Source organism: Amblyomma maculatum, chromosome 1 (assembly GCF_055883805.1).
Source record: "Amblyomma maculatum isolate TAMU_Amacu chromosome 1, ASM5588380v1, whole genome shotgun sequence".
Taxonomy (NCBI): Eukaryota; Metazoa; Arthropoda; class Arachnida; order Ixodida; family Ixodidae; genus Amblyomma; species Amblyomma maculatum.
Window position 1 is genome coordinate 377266430 of NC_139344.1, and position 13650 is coordinate 377280079.

General features: G+C 47.8%; 1 protein-coding gene across 1 annotated transcript in view; it reads left to right on the forward strand.

Annotated features, from left to right (window-relative positions):
- The first annotated feature begins 2235 nt into the window (after window positions 1–2235).
- The window catches only part of LOC146208313 (cytochrome P450 2J6-like), a 38158-nt gene continuing 26743 nt past the window's right edge, over window positions 2236–13650 (forward strand). Inside the window, exon 1 of the mRNA XM_084587244.1 lies at window positions 2236–2320. The gene's annotated coding sequence lies outside the window, so the exon portion shown is untranslated. The remainder of the gene's footprint in view (window positions 2321–13650) is intronic.

Below are 13650 nucleotides of genomic sequence, written 5' to 3' on the forward strand. Positions count from 1 at the left end.
CATGGAATTCGGCAGGCTATTCGGAGTTGCTGGGGCCCCTATGTTGTTTGTATGTTGTAACTAATCTGATGCTCTTCTTGCTTGCATGTTGCCTATCTTGAAAGAGAAAGAAAGATTATTTCGTATATTGAGGATATTGGTTGGTTCATAGGAAGGGAAAGGCGCAGTATCTGTCACACTTGCTCTGTGGACACCTGAACCGCGCCGTAAGGGAAGGGATGAAGGTGGGAGTGAAAGTGGATAGAGAGAAAGGGGGGGCGTAGTGGAGGGCTACGGAGTAATTTCGACCACCTGGGGATCTTTAACGTGCGCTGTTAAATTGGTTCACAGGAAGGGAAAGGCGCAGTAACTGTCACACTTGCTCTGTGGACACCCGAACCGCGCCGTAAGGGAAGGGAGGAAGGTGGGAATGAAAGTGGAAAGAGAGAAAGAGGAGCCGTAGTGGAGGGCTACGGAGTAATTTCGACCACCTGGGGATCTTTAACGTGCGCTGACATCGCACAGCACACGACGCCTCTTCGTTTCGCCTCCATCGAAACGCAGCCGCCGAGGTCGGGTTCGAACCCGGGAACTCCGGCACAGTAGTCGGGCGTCTTACCACTGCACCACCCCGGCGGGGCTAACGTGCGCTGACATCGCAGTACTAAAAACACAGAAGGAAGAGAGGGAGCAAGCAAGAAACCAATCATGTTGAAGCTTGCTACGATGGGATGTAATTCAAGCGTGGGCTGGACCTCAAGCCTTTAAAACTGAGCCCGGGAGCTCAGCCGGTTGTCCTGAGTTATAGTTTCAGGCATACATCTTTAGATATGGTGAGCTGGTCCGATCCTGTTTTGCTTGTGTCCTACTTGCTGTAAACATTGAAAGCCATATATATAATTTTCGGTTAATCTTTTTCTTAATGATTAGGTGTCGCGGTCCATTTGTTCATCATCCCTCGTCATCATCTCGGACAGGGTGCAGTTCCGATGCGAGTTGCTACATCCTCAAGCCTTCAGAGGAACCCCGAAAAAAAAAAACTGACTCCTAGCATAGGTGGATTCCACGTCGTACCTCCAGTACATTTGTTCTCTTGCGCAAAGTTCTAGTGTCCCTGCTCCTTTAATGATTGTCATAAGCGAGCCAGCAGGAAATCCTTCTGCCCAGACTCCAAATTTAAAAAGTTTAGCGCACACTTAATCTCCGCATTAAAAGTATAAGAAGCGTGGTGTGAGTGTATAGCGTTAGTGCTGGGATATTCGAGCGTACAGAGGTCTTCTCTGCAACTGTACCAGTGCGTATACAAGTGCCACTAAATGTGTGAGTGGCCTCCTCTATAACTTGGACCACCGCAAGCAACGCTCTGTATTGTGATATCATCACACTTCATTCGAATCCTAACTCCTCTTTACTTCCCCTTTCCTCCTTATCTCGTGCGATGCAGCAGGCCAGAGTCACCTTACCGCTGTTCGACCTGTTCATCTTTTTTGCATGAAATTACTTTCTCCATTTCTCAAAAGGATACACTCAGTTTATACAGCGAACAGCGCCTCCGGACAGAGAACGATGAATCCACGAGGAAACTTTGACCTGGACGCAGGTTTCACAGATTATTCAAGGTCACTTTAAAGTGAAATGAATTACTTTATTAATCTCAATCATTTGAGACACGCGGCGACCTTTATTTTGCATTGCTAGTCAGGCTTTATTCCCTTTCATTGCACGCGTGATAGCATGCTCCAAGTGAATGGTGTGCGTTGTTTTGATTTCCAAAACGATCTGACTGTAACACTGTAACATGTGAGTGTAACATGTGAGTTTATGAGCCTGCCAGCCTATCAGAACTTTCGCGAAACAACATCGACGGCAGAGCCAACGCGAGCTTTCTTGTTACACGCGACTTTTACGCTATTATGTAAAACAAGTATCGACAATTATGAGTTGTGCTGGCCACTACCAACGGTGTCAATCACAAATGCTGTCATATCTCCTTGGACAGTGGTTAAAAAAATGACCGGAAGCCGACACAGCAACAGCCCTTCCGGTATCTCTTGCGGAGCTCGGCATCTGGATCAGTACAAAACGCCCACTGATATGGACGAGGTCGTTGCTATAAACGTGAGCACGCGCACCTTCATGGAAAAGAAGGCAAATTTTGCATCGCTCCGGTAATGTTATCTCGGCGTTGCTATCGCTGCCACCGACGATAGTCTTCGTCGTACTCTGCCATCGACACACACGTGACGACAGGTATCATTTCATTTAACGGCGAATCTGCGAACCAAAAGGGTGCCGGCTCCGCCCAGGATAAGCCTCCAAGTCCATATTACCATCGGCCACGGTGAGCTTCCAAGGACAATTCGATGCGATCGCAGGCCGCAGTTACGGGGTCCGTTTCTCGTAGCTTGAGACAAAATAAGCTTCCGCTTTGAGTGATCTCCTAAAAAACATCTGGCCACAAGCAAACGCTCCGACTTAAAAGCCTTTGTATACCTCTGTATAATCTCCACAGCCAGATCACTTACTTTCTGGTAGATATACATTATTAGTTATTTCTGGCTGTACGGCGCTTGTTCGAGAAAACGACAAATTTGTTGCTGAAAACGTTTGGTTGAAAACATGACTTCCTTCCACGGCACTCAGTTCAGACTCGTGGCGTTAGGCCCGAGAAATATTTACGGTCACCGTGCAGAATGTAATGTTCAAATTGTACTGAAATAAAACAGTCTTGCAGTTGGCGGAAAAAGAAGAGGAATGGTGGCGATACCTGGGGTCATGTTTTATATGGATCTGTTTTCCACTTCGGATGCATTTTTTATTTCATTTCCACTTGGTCTACCGTCATTGGTCGCTGTTGCTGTGTAGCGAAGGTGCCGTTCTCAGGCATCCGTGGGAACAGACCGAATCACTGGCCCATTGGTACCGGACCTCCGCATTGGCTGCGTGAGGCAGCCGGTGATTAAGTGTGGCTTTGTGACAAGTGACGATAGCTATCATCCAAGACGGGGCTCTGCGCTTGTGATTTCTGTGACTAACTACTCCCTGATTTCGACTGATGCTGCCGTGAACGCTCACGTTTCGCCAAATGAAGTGAAACATAGATCCTTGCAGAATGTATTGCACTTTTGTTTATCGTTTTTTGCATTTCCAGAAAGCCCTCTTCTCGCCTAAAGTAACCATGCTGTGACATTGGAGCGCAATAACGTATCCATAGAGTCTCGCTAAAATTGGTTCGCTGTGTCCTTTTATTACTATACAAAATTAAAAGAAGAGCTGGTACATCCGACATATAACACACCAATCGACTACTTATTAGGTGGTACTCTTTTTTTTATAAGAAGTTCAAGAAGACCTCACTGCCGTAATAATTTGTGCGCAGTTCTAGGCAGAAAACGTTTATTTATATTAATAACGTGCAATGTCTTGAAGAGATTCAAGCTGAGCATGATGCCGTAGTACGGGTCTTCAAACATTTAGACCACCTGGGGTTCTTTAACGTGCACTGACATCTGAGAGTACACGGGCGCCTTGCTATTTTGCATCCATCGATTAGGGCGCTCGACTGTTGGATACCGTGTCCTTAGGATCAGCAGAAGAGCGTCGAAGCCACATGCTACTGCCGGAGAGGAGAGGAAAAGGGCCTGTCTGTGTCTCCCTTACGCTTGCTTTATGTTGTGCAACTTTTTTATCTAAAGAAATACAAGAACCCCATAGGCAACGTGCACGAAATCGGCGCCACACTGAGGTGGTGGCGCGAAATAGTTTAATTGGGATCGACGACACGCAGAAAAGCTTCGTTTCTCCTTTGCGAGAGCTTCTTCATAGAATCGAGATGTCGTCATAGTCGGTCTGACGACATTATTGGCAATTCTCACATTATCGACGGCACATAGCTGACGCGCCGTGGTGCCGTCGGCGAAGAAGTTTCTCGAAATTAAGACGTACAAAAGGACGACGTAGCAAGCACTTTCCTACGTCGTACCGGAAGCGCAGTGGAAAATTAGATGTAGGCAACACTGCTGCGTGCCTTTTTGTACGCCAGCGTAATAGAAACGTGGGAGCTACGATTTCATTGCTGGACCAATACCAGCAGCCTGCAGAAACTGCGGATATGGAAAGCCAGCCAGTCTCAATGGTCGTATTTTCACAATATTTTCAGACATAACCTCTTTCCAGCCGAAGTGTAATTGGTCGTGTTTTGATATTTTCAGGCATGACCTCTTTGTCCCAGGTAGCCACTCGGTAGCACGACAGCTTTATTTTTATAACTACTTGGATCATAATATTGTCACGGTGTAGGTGATTGGAGCTAGCTTAACAGAGTCGGTACCGGTAAAATTCCACGGTCCAAGTTTTGGGCACGTCCTGCGAGTGCGGAGCCGATTCACTTCAACGTCTTTTTCGCTCCGAGCGCCCCTTGGCATTATTCCCTCCTTAAGCGTAACACACAGTCATACGTGCACACAAGCGGACAAAAGCAAACAAAAGAAGTTTACAGATGCTGTTTGTCAGTTACCGCGCAAAATAAGGCTTCATTCTTAAGGCATGAACTATCTCTGGACGAGGTAGCCGACGGCCTCTGTGCCCTGGTCCATTCGGGAGCCCCTCGTAGTTGACGTTGCTGATGCGCCGCAAGATTTTATGTGGTCCGAAGTAGCTGCAAATCAGCTTTTCTGATCGGCCGCGGCATCGAACAGGAGTCCACGCCCACACCTGGTCCCCGGTGTTGTAGAAAGCTTGTCTGTGGCGGAGGTTGTACCGGCGTGAATCCTTGTCCTGTTGCTGGGCGATGTGAACGCGTGCTAGTTGGCGTGCTTGCTCAGCATCTCGGGCAAACTGCTCGGCGTCAGAACAAAGCTCGCTATTTATTTCGCAAGGGAGCATTGCGTCTGTGGACAAGCAGTCGGAGACATCAGAGACGCGTTTGGCGAAAGCTACGGAAGTGGCACGAAAAAGGTGCCGATAATCGCGCGCAAAATTGGTAGCAAGTGCCTTTGACTGACCACGGTGAAGATGGATCAAACTGCGGGCCACGCAGACTCCTTGCGTCAACGGTAACGAGACGTTAGTTTCGCCTATTGCGTCACCATCATGAAGTACATTGCATTTGACATTAACGAAGGTGCTGGCTCGGGGTGGCAGCGTGACACTGTCCGCATAAACTCGAAGCACATTGAGTGGTCGCTTTGCCCTGTTGAGGGCCACTGCTTTCTCAGTAGAAAACGAGACCTTAAAATCCCGGAGGTCAATAATTGCGCCATATTCACGAAGAAAATCTACGCCCAAAATCAGGTCACGCGAACAGCTTTTCAGAACAAGGCAGCTTACCACAAATGTTGACTCTTGAATTTGAACTCTGGCCGCGCACATGCCTAGAGAAGTAATCAGATGACCACCCGCAGTGCGAACGTGTTTGCCAGCCTACGGAGTCAAAACCTTCTTGATAACTGCGGCAAACTGGCTGCTGAAAATAGAATAATCAGCGCCCGTATCCAACAAAGCTCGAACATGGCGAGCATCCAGTATTACGGGTATGTTCAACGAAAGCCGCTCGCGAATGTCAGGCTTCTGAGTCTTTGAGTGCTCTGCGTCGGTGTACGCGCTCTGCTTCACCTGCAATTCGTCGCCGTCGCAGGTGCGTTGTTGCGGCGTCCGTTCCATCGGCAATTCGTCCTCGTTACGGGTGCGTTGTTGCGTCGCCGGTTCCACCAGCCATTCGTCGTGGCTGCAGGTGCGTCGTGATGGCGTCGAGGTGGCGTTATGATCGGTAACAGCGGACATTTCCAATGTCGATGCGTAGTCTTTCCGTGTCCGCGTCGATAGGAGGTCTCCCGCGCAGCAATTTCCAGCGAGCCTACATCCGAAGGTCACTGGTTTCAGTTTTCCCGCCGGGGACTGGGCGATGAAGAACCCACAGCAGATGGCGAAGGGCGAGCCCTGGGCGACGGTGATCTAGATTGCCGCGAGACGGGACAACTCGGCGCTGATTGTTGACGAAATCTTCAACTGCTCAAAGCCGTTCGACGTAGCGAAGCCGCGGAGAATAAACGGAAAAATCTTCGAGGCCCAGTCAACGGCATTGACAGTGCCGATAGATATGACCCGGTTCGCTGCAGTGAAAGCATAACGGCCGTCGGTCGGGGGTACGCCACTCGTCTGCTTTCTGTGTAGACGGTCGGGAATATGTGACGTACTGGATCACGGGGGCTGCTGTTTTCGGCCCAGCTGCGTTTGCAGGAATGAGGGACGGTGACGAGGGCGGAGAGTGTTGCAGAACCTCGGCGTATGTGGGGCTGTTACACTCAGGTAGCGTAAGAGTAGTAGCGCCGCGACGTTCACCTCTTGGAAACGGATGCCGGAGCGCTTGCTGCACCTCGTCGCGGACAACGCTCGCAATCGAGGTAGTAGATGGTTGCGGTGTGCCATACAGCAGTCGGAGTTCGTCGCGCACAATCGAACGTACGAGCTCCCGTAGCGCCGATGTGTCCATGCCATGCGATGGGAATTCGGCAGAGACGAAGGCGGCGTGGGCGATACGTTCCTGTGCCGAAGCTCGCTGCTGAAGCACTTTCCCAATCGAGGATGTTTCCGCAAAGAATTCTGCGACAGTTTTCGGCGGGCTGCGCACCAGGCCAGCAAAAAGCTGCTCTCTGACGCCACGCATGAGGTAGTACGGCTTTTTGTCCTCAGACATCGTAGGGTCCGCACGCTTGAAGAGGCGCGTCACGTCTTCGAGATACGCCGCGACGGTTTCATTAGTAATTTGGACCCCAGATTGGAGAGCACGTTCAGTCCGTTCACGGCGATCTGAGCTACCTTAAGTTGCCGCACGATGACATTTGAATTCACTCCAAGCAGACAGCTGCTCTTCATGGTTCTTAAGCACGTCCGAGCGCCATCCTCAAGGCTGAAGTAGACGTTTCGATGCCGGGCGGCGTGATCCCAGAGGTTGAACGTAGTGCTGCAACCAGTCGTCGGCATCTTCATAGGTGTCCCCGTGAAAGGACTTTGGGACGCGGAGGTTCTGAAACGTCACGTAGGTGGGGGTCGCGCCAGGCATTGCGACGACGTCGTGGCTGCCGGTGGTCATGCCCGATGGGAAAAACGCAGGTGGTAAGCCTCGTTGCCTGCGGCTGATGCGGTGAACAGGCGTTTCCTCGAATGTATGACTAGCTCTCCCGCTTAGCGGAGGGTTACGGGACCTCAGACCTCACCTCCACCAGATTTGTCACTGTGTTGGTGATTGGGGCTAGCTTAACAGAGCCTGTAACGGTGGAATTCCACGGTCCCAAGTTTTAGGTACGTCCTGCGAGTGCGGAGCCGATTCACTTCAACGTCTTTTTCGCTCCAGGTGCCCCCTGGCATTATCATGGCTGGTCATTACAATTACAGTCGCGGTGCAACCGTAACGTACGCGTAATTGTACCTTGCGTAACTTTTTTTTTTAATATAAGCTTACAGTTACTCAATGGGGCTCGTTTATTCGAAACAACTTTTGTCTCACGGTCTTAAAGAGAAACATAAAAAAAAGAAAGCAGTGAGACCTGATCGCATATTAGGAGGTAGAAACCAGTGGGCAAAAAAAAAAATAAATCTGAACGGCGAGGTCGGTCCAATGAACTCATAGGCAAGTAGGTTTAGACGATGCGCCCGATCGGTAAACTGCACTTTACACGTTTCACGTCTGGGAATCGGATTACCAGCAAGTGAAAGCAGAAACAGTGGCTGTCACGCCTCCATAAACATGTCCCGGCTCAACTGTAAGCAGTTCAAGCTACAACGTATAACACTATAGCCAAACGGGAGAGTTGGTGGAACATATTGAATGGAAAAACAGCGCGCTCGTCACGCTGTTTGTGAGTTGTGAGTCAGCGCTCGTCTTGTGTTCCTTTGCTGTCGTGTTCGTCTGTCGCGCTGTTTTTCCATCCAATACAACGTGTAGATGTGAACAGGTTTGTCTTTGCAATGAAGCGCTCGGGAGGTACTTATCTAACCAAACTAAGTGACATCTTAGATAATACACTGAGTTTCAAGGTCAGTTCATACGCTAAAGAAAAGGAACGAAGAAATAAAAGCAAGGAGCTACAGAATTCCCTAAATGCAGCAGTTGGACGCTGTGATTTTTGCCCCGGCATGCCAATCCATAGCACTAAGTAACTTTAAGCACGAATGTAGTGCATACATTGTTTGTACGACTGAAGTGATCAGTTCAGTTCAGTCGTTCAGTCGTGTCCGACTCTTCGTGACCCTATGGACCATGTCACTCCACGCTTTCCGGTCTCTCACTATCTTCCTAACATCACATAACTTCATCTGCAGCGCCTCGAGGATGCCATCTAACCATCCCGTTCGCTGCCTACCCCTTCTCCGGCGACCCTCAACCTTTCCCAACATCAAATCTTTCTCCAGCGACTCCTCTTTTCTCATCAGATAACCAAAGTAGCTGAGCTCTAACTTTAGGATTTGACCCTCCAATGAGCAGTCAGGGTTTATGGTCGGCAATATCGACTGATTTGATCTCCTGGCAGTCCAAGGCACTCTCAAGAGTCTCCGCCAGCACCACAATTCAAACGCGTCAATTCTTCGGCGGCCAGCCTTCTTCACAGTCCAACTCTCGCATCCATACATCACAACTGCAAAGACCATAGCACGAGTTATACGGATCTTGGTTGGCAGACTAATGTCTCTGCTCTTTACTAGGCGGTCAAGGCTAGCCATGGCTCTCTTTCCCAGAAGCAGGCGTCTCCTAATTTAATGGCTGCAGTCTCCTACCGGGGTAATCTTGGAGCCCAAGAGAAAATCTGTCACAGCCTACACTTCTTGTCCCTTGATGGTCCAGGAATTGATAGGGCAAGACGCCATGATCTTCGTCTTTTTAATGTTCAGTTTAAGCCCAAACTTCTCACTTTTTTCTTGTACGCGCATCAGGAGTCTCTTGAGTTCCACTTCACTTTCTGCCATTAAAGTGGTATCATCCGCATATCTAAGGTTGTTGATACGTTTTCCAGCAATCTTCACTCCAGCTGAAGACTCCTCCAGACCGGCCTTTCTCATGATGCACTCTGCATATAGGTTAAATAGGCAGAGCGACAGTATGCAGCCTTGTCTCACTCATTTCTCAATCGGAAACCAATCAGTAAGACCATGCCCAGTTCTGACTGTGGCCTCTTGCCCTTCATACAGGTTCCAGTGCATACATTGTTTGTACTACGAAAGTGATAGCCATGCGTAAATGGTATGATGGTTCGACTTGCTGAATTGAAATCAAAGCATAAAGCGGTTGAAAGGCTAAGCATCGCGATTCATTTAGCTTCCAGCGTCGTGCAATTATTGCACGCAGCCCAGCAACAATGCAGCATTCAATACATTTTCCGTAGTGCCTGCCGCATAGAAGAGCGCTCAGCGCTGCCAGTCTAGAAGGCGGGCTACGATTGTATGCAATGTCCCTTCTACAGCTATAGTTTGCAGGCGCAGGCCGACGATCTCCTGTTTAACACCGACTAGCACAAGGCTTTTACCTGCATATGGGTATCCCCTTTTAACTAAACAACAAGAAGCAATCGTGCTGTCAAGGAATAATGAGTCCAGGCTGACCACAGACGCAATCTGGCCTACGGTCGCCATGTTGACTCGACTGCTGCACCGCCTACACTTAGAGAAAATCTCTTATAACCCTATAGCTCTTAGATACGCCATGTTTATGATGCCACAGGATACACAGAACATCAAAATAGTACAAGCGAGCTCTCTTGTAATTGTTAGCAGGGAATGGATTGCGTTTGCCAGCGCACAAAAAGACAGCAGAGCTTTGAAGGTGTGCATATACTTTGCTTCCAAGGGAGGCGGAGCTGCAGCGGCCACCGAATTCAGCCCTGCCCCAGATACCTGCTAGTGAGGCAAATGGCGCGAGGAAGAAAAAAAGGGGAAATTAAGCTTGCGTTCGATAACAGCAGCTGGACTCTGAGAACAGAGTTACATTTCAAACGTTCAAGTAATGACAGAAACGGCATAAAGAAATATAGCGACGACTCAAGCTGAAGTTCAAAGGGACAAAATGCCACGAGCGAAAGTTGCAGTTTACAAGTTAGAAGATGACAAACAGGTTTTGCAGCTCCAGTTTCAATAAAAAAACATCGAAGGCTGCCACAATCTGCCTGTTCGTCATGTTTTCGCGTTTGTACTTGTCCCTTTCACGTCGTATTCAGTATCCAACATGGCTTTGAACCAACCAGCTCAATCCAGAGTACTTCTTATGGGATTAAATGGGAATTCAATGTTTTGAACAGAGCTCCCTGATTACGAACACTCTGCTGCTCTGATGCACTCTATCAGCCCAGATGTCTTTCTCAGGCGTGCATGTTGACACAGAAAAAGACGGTCAACGTCTCGAGGGCGAAACAGTAGGCCTCTATTGTTTAGTGCGAGCAAAACACTGTCCGTATAGCACCGGTTAGCTTGCCGGACGTATTGAGGTATGCCGTCCATTTTGATATTGACACTGAAGGTATGCATGATGGATAACTGAATCTTTCCGAGGTGGCACCTGTTCAATTTCAACACATACAGCAACTTACTGCAAAATTTGACTGTGCCCCTCACACCATGGCGGTTTCTACCAGCGTTTTCAGAACACCTAGCATTTTGAATATCCCCTATGCTTACTGACTGGAAATTTAAGGATAATTACGGATAGCGGTGTTCATAAAGTTAGTATATTCTTATAGGGCACTAAAACGTAGCCATTTTAGCTTGAATTCAATATGCCGGAGAGATTATGGAAAACGTGGAGTTCCAAAAGGAATACATATATTATGACTGCCCGTAAGTTAGATTATCGCCTGCATTTGTCGCAAATATTTAAATTCACCAAACATCATCATCATCACCATCAGTCTGACTATACCCACTGCAGGGCGAAGGCCTCTCCCATATATCTCCACTTAACCTGGTTCTGTGCTAGCTGCATTCACTTGAACCCTGCGAACTTCTTAATCTCATCTGCCCACCTAACTTTCTGCCGCCCCCTGCTACGCTTTCCTTCCCTTAGAATTCAGTTTGTTACCCTAAGCGACCACCGGTTATCCTCTCTTCGCACTACATGTCCTGCCCGGTCCATTTCTTCTTAATTTCCACTAGAATGTCGGTAACTTGAGTTATTTCTCTGACCCACTCTGCACGCTTCCTATCTCTTAATGTTACCCCTACCATTTTTCGTTCCATAGCCCTCTGGGTTGTCCTCAACTTAAGTAGAACTCTTGGTTAGCCAATACTGGGAAAGTCGCTTGTAGGAGCTGCGACTGGTTTAATCGCTTGTCGTGCCATTTATGTTTTGAGCCCTCATGTCGTGAATGAAGCCTGCATATGGGGGTTCAATGTCGAGCGATGTTTATTATGAACGTAATGCGAGTGAAGAGCACGTATTGTGTGCTTATTTCATAGCGACTCGAGACTCGATCGGGGTACAGGCTTCTTTCACATTACGGAAATTGTGCTGCATACGACAAGGGTTATCTATATGCATTAGTGCTTCAAATCCATACACTGATTCATCCCATTTGCTGGCTGCAACTTCTATAAAAATGTTGACAATTTAGGCTTACTCCACCTCATAACTGCCGGAGTATCGCTGGGACATCTATGTAGGCGTTGCCATAAGTTAAGTGACCAATTCAGTGGGCCTCATTCTTTCCAATTTTTTAGTACCCCAGTGTTCCAAGCTGTTTACGGCTTGAACATAATGCTTCGGATGATACAAACGGGATTTTCCCTCGACATGCGATAGATTAACTTCAAGTACCGCAATCTACATTCACAGAGCATTTAAGAGAGCACATTTGAAACGAGAAGAGATAAAACAGCTTATATGTTGTAAGGAACGCCTGTGCACATCATACATCTGCCCATGAAGCGACGATTACACGCCCGCTTATTACCCGCGGGAGTTTGGCTTTTCTGAGCGAAAACCCGACGCGTCTTGCTTTTCATGTATTTTGTTTTTCTTCCTAGAAGTCATTTATCTCGGTGACGCTTGTATGCTTGGTACAGATGGGGAGTAGACCCCCATATCGGCGAACAGTGTATCGGAGAGCTTCCTATCGGTCATCGTCCTAGAGCTCAGGTAGGGGCGGGCTTGTACAGCTGTATTGACTCAAGTGAAGCGGTACTTTTCTTGATGACGGAACCCGAAAGACTGGGCAGATAGTCACCCGAATCGTAGGGCTATCTACGAGCAGCTACGCTTAGACACTCTAATTTACTGCCCCGCCTAGAAGCCTTCGTTCGCAGTACGCGCACGATGTATAAAGATTAAAATTATGACGGTGCGAGCAGCGCATGCAATAATTATTCCAACCTACATGATTTCACAGCAGTGATGTGTCTTGTAAGCGCAGTTATTCTTCGCCACCGCTTCATTGTCCTTTCCGTGCGAACCGCAGTCGTCGAATCTTTGCAGGTGTCAGAGTGTTAGTGCCCCGTGAACGGTAGCTACTTAAGAACCGAGGGACGGATCCAAGCTTTTGGTTATTGCATAAATAGGAAGCGCTGTCGGATAATTGGTCTTGCATCAGTTTTCTTAAAACGTCTAACGCACAAGGACAGATGACGGAGAACATGGCGACGCAAGGAGCTCAATTTCATTTCAAAACGCCGCCGAACTACTGACTAAATACCCTCAAAGCAAACGCCTGCCCTGGGCACATACACATGACGGAAGTAAAGCGGCACAAGAAAAGGCAAATGTATAACAAACTATAGATAGACTGAATGTCCTTCCGAGATCATATGCCGACACAGACCGCATTCTCAAAATCCTCAGCTTCCTGGACGATTTCTTGGTTCTTTGGTGGCAGGACAGAGCAGGCAGGCAGGCACAGTGCTCTCTTCTAAATGGTGGTATGTTAGGCCTCTGCAGTATCTTCTTTGCTCTGATCATGATGTGCGAAGATTATAGACGTTTGTTCCACTTGGGCTTCACAGGTCCTATCATAGGTCTTCCTAGAATGACTAGCCTGTATGCAGATTTATATTTTTCGCAGTTTCTCTGTGGGCTTATAGCTTCGACAAATTAAGCACGAGTTGTTTACACTTCTCCTCGACATCATGCGTATTTGTGGAGATCATTATTTCGTCAGTGAAGATAAGCGAAGATTGCTTATTTTAAAAAGTGTAGCTACAGTTTTAGAGAAACAAACGAGTGCCGGCATATCAGCGGAGATTGCTTATATTCCAGAAGAGAGATTGGGGAGAAAAGAAATAAGTGCCGATAATGATATTTTTAAAAATAAACAAAATCAACACGCTAGAACTAAAGCAACCGCAATAGTAAACATAGTGCTCATGATCAGCGACACAGTCAGCTCAAAAGTGAAGTTCGTTGAGCACACGACGATCTTCTGTTCTGCGATGCAGTTGTCTTCAGAAACTAGCAGCAATTGTTTTAACCACTGGAGTAAAAGTAGACTTGTTCTTAGATATTATTCACACTTTTGCAGCATGTGACATTTCCAAAACGGATCATTACATACGCTTGAATACAAGGATCGAGATAGAATCCTACCTGGTCGGAATAGTGGACGACTGAGGTAGGTGGCGTCACCAAAGAAAGGAAGATGGAAAGACGTTAACAAGGCTCCCGTAGGGAAATCAAAATATGTTACTGTTTTCCTCTTC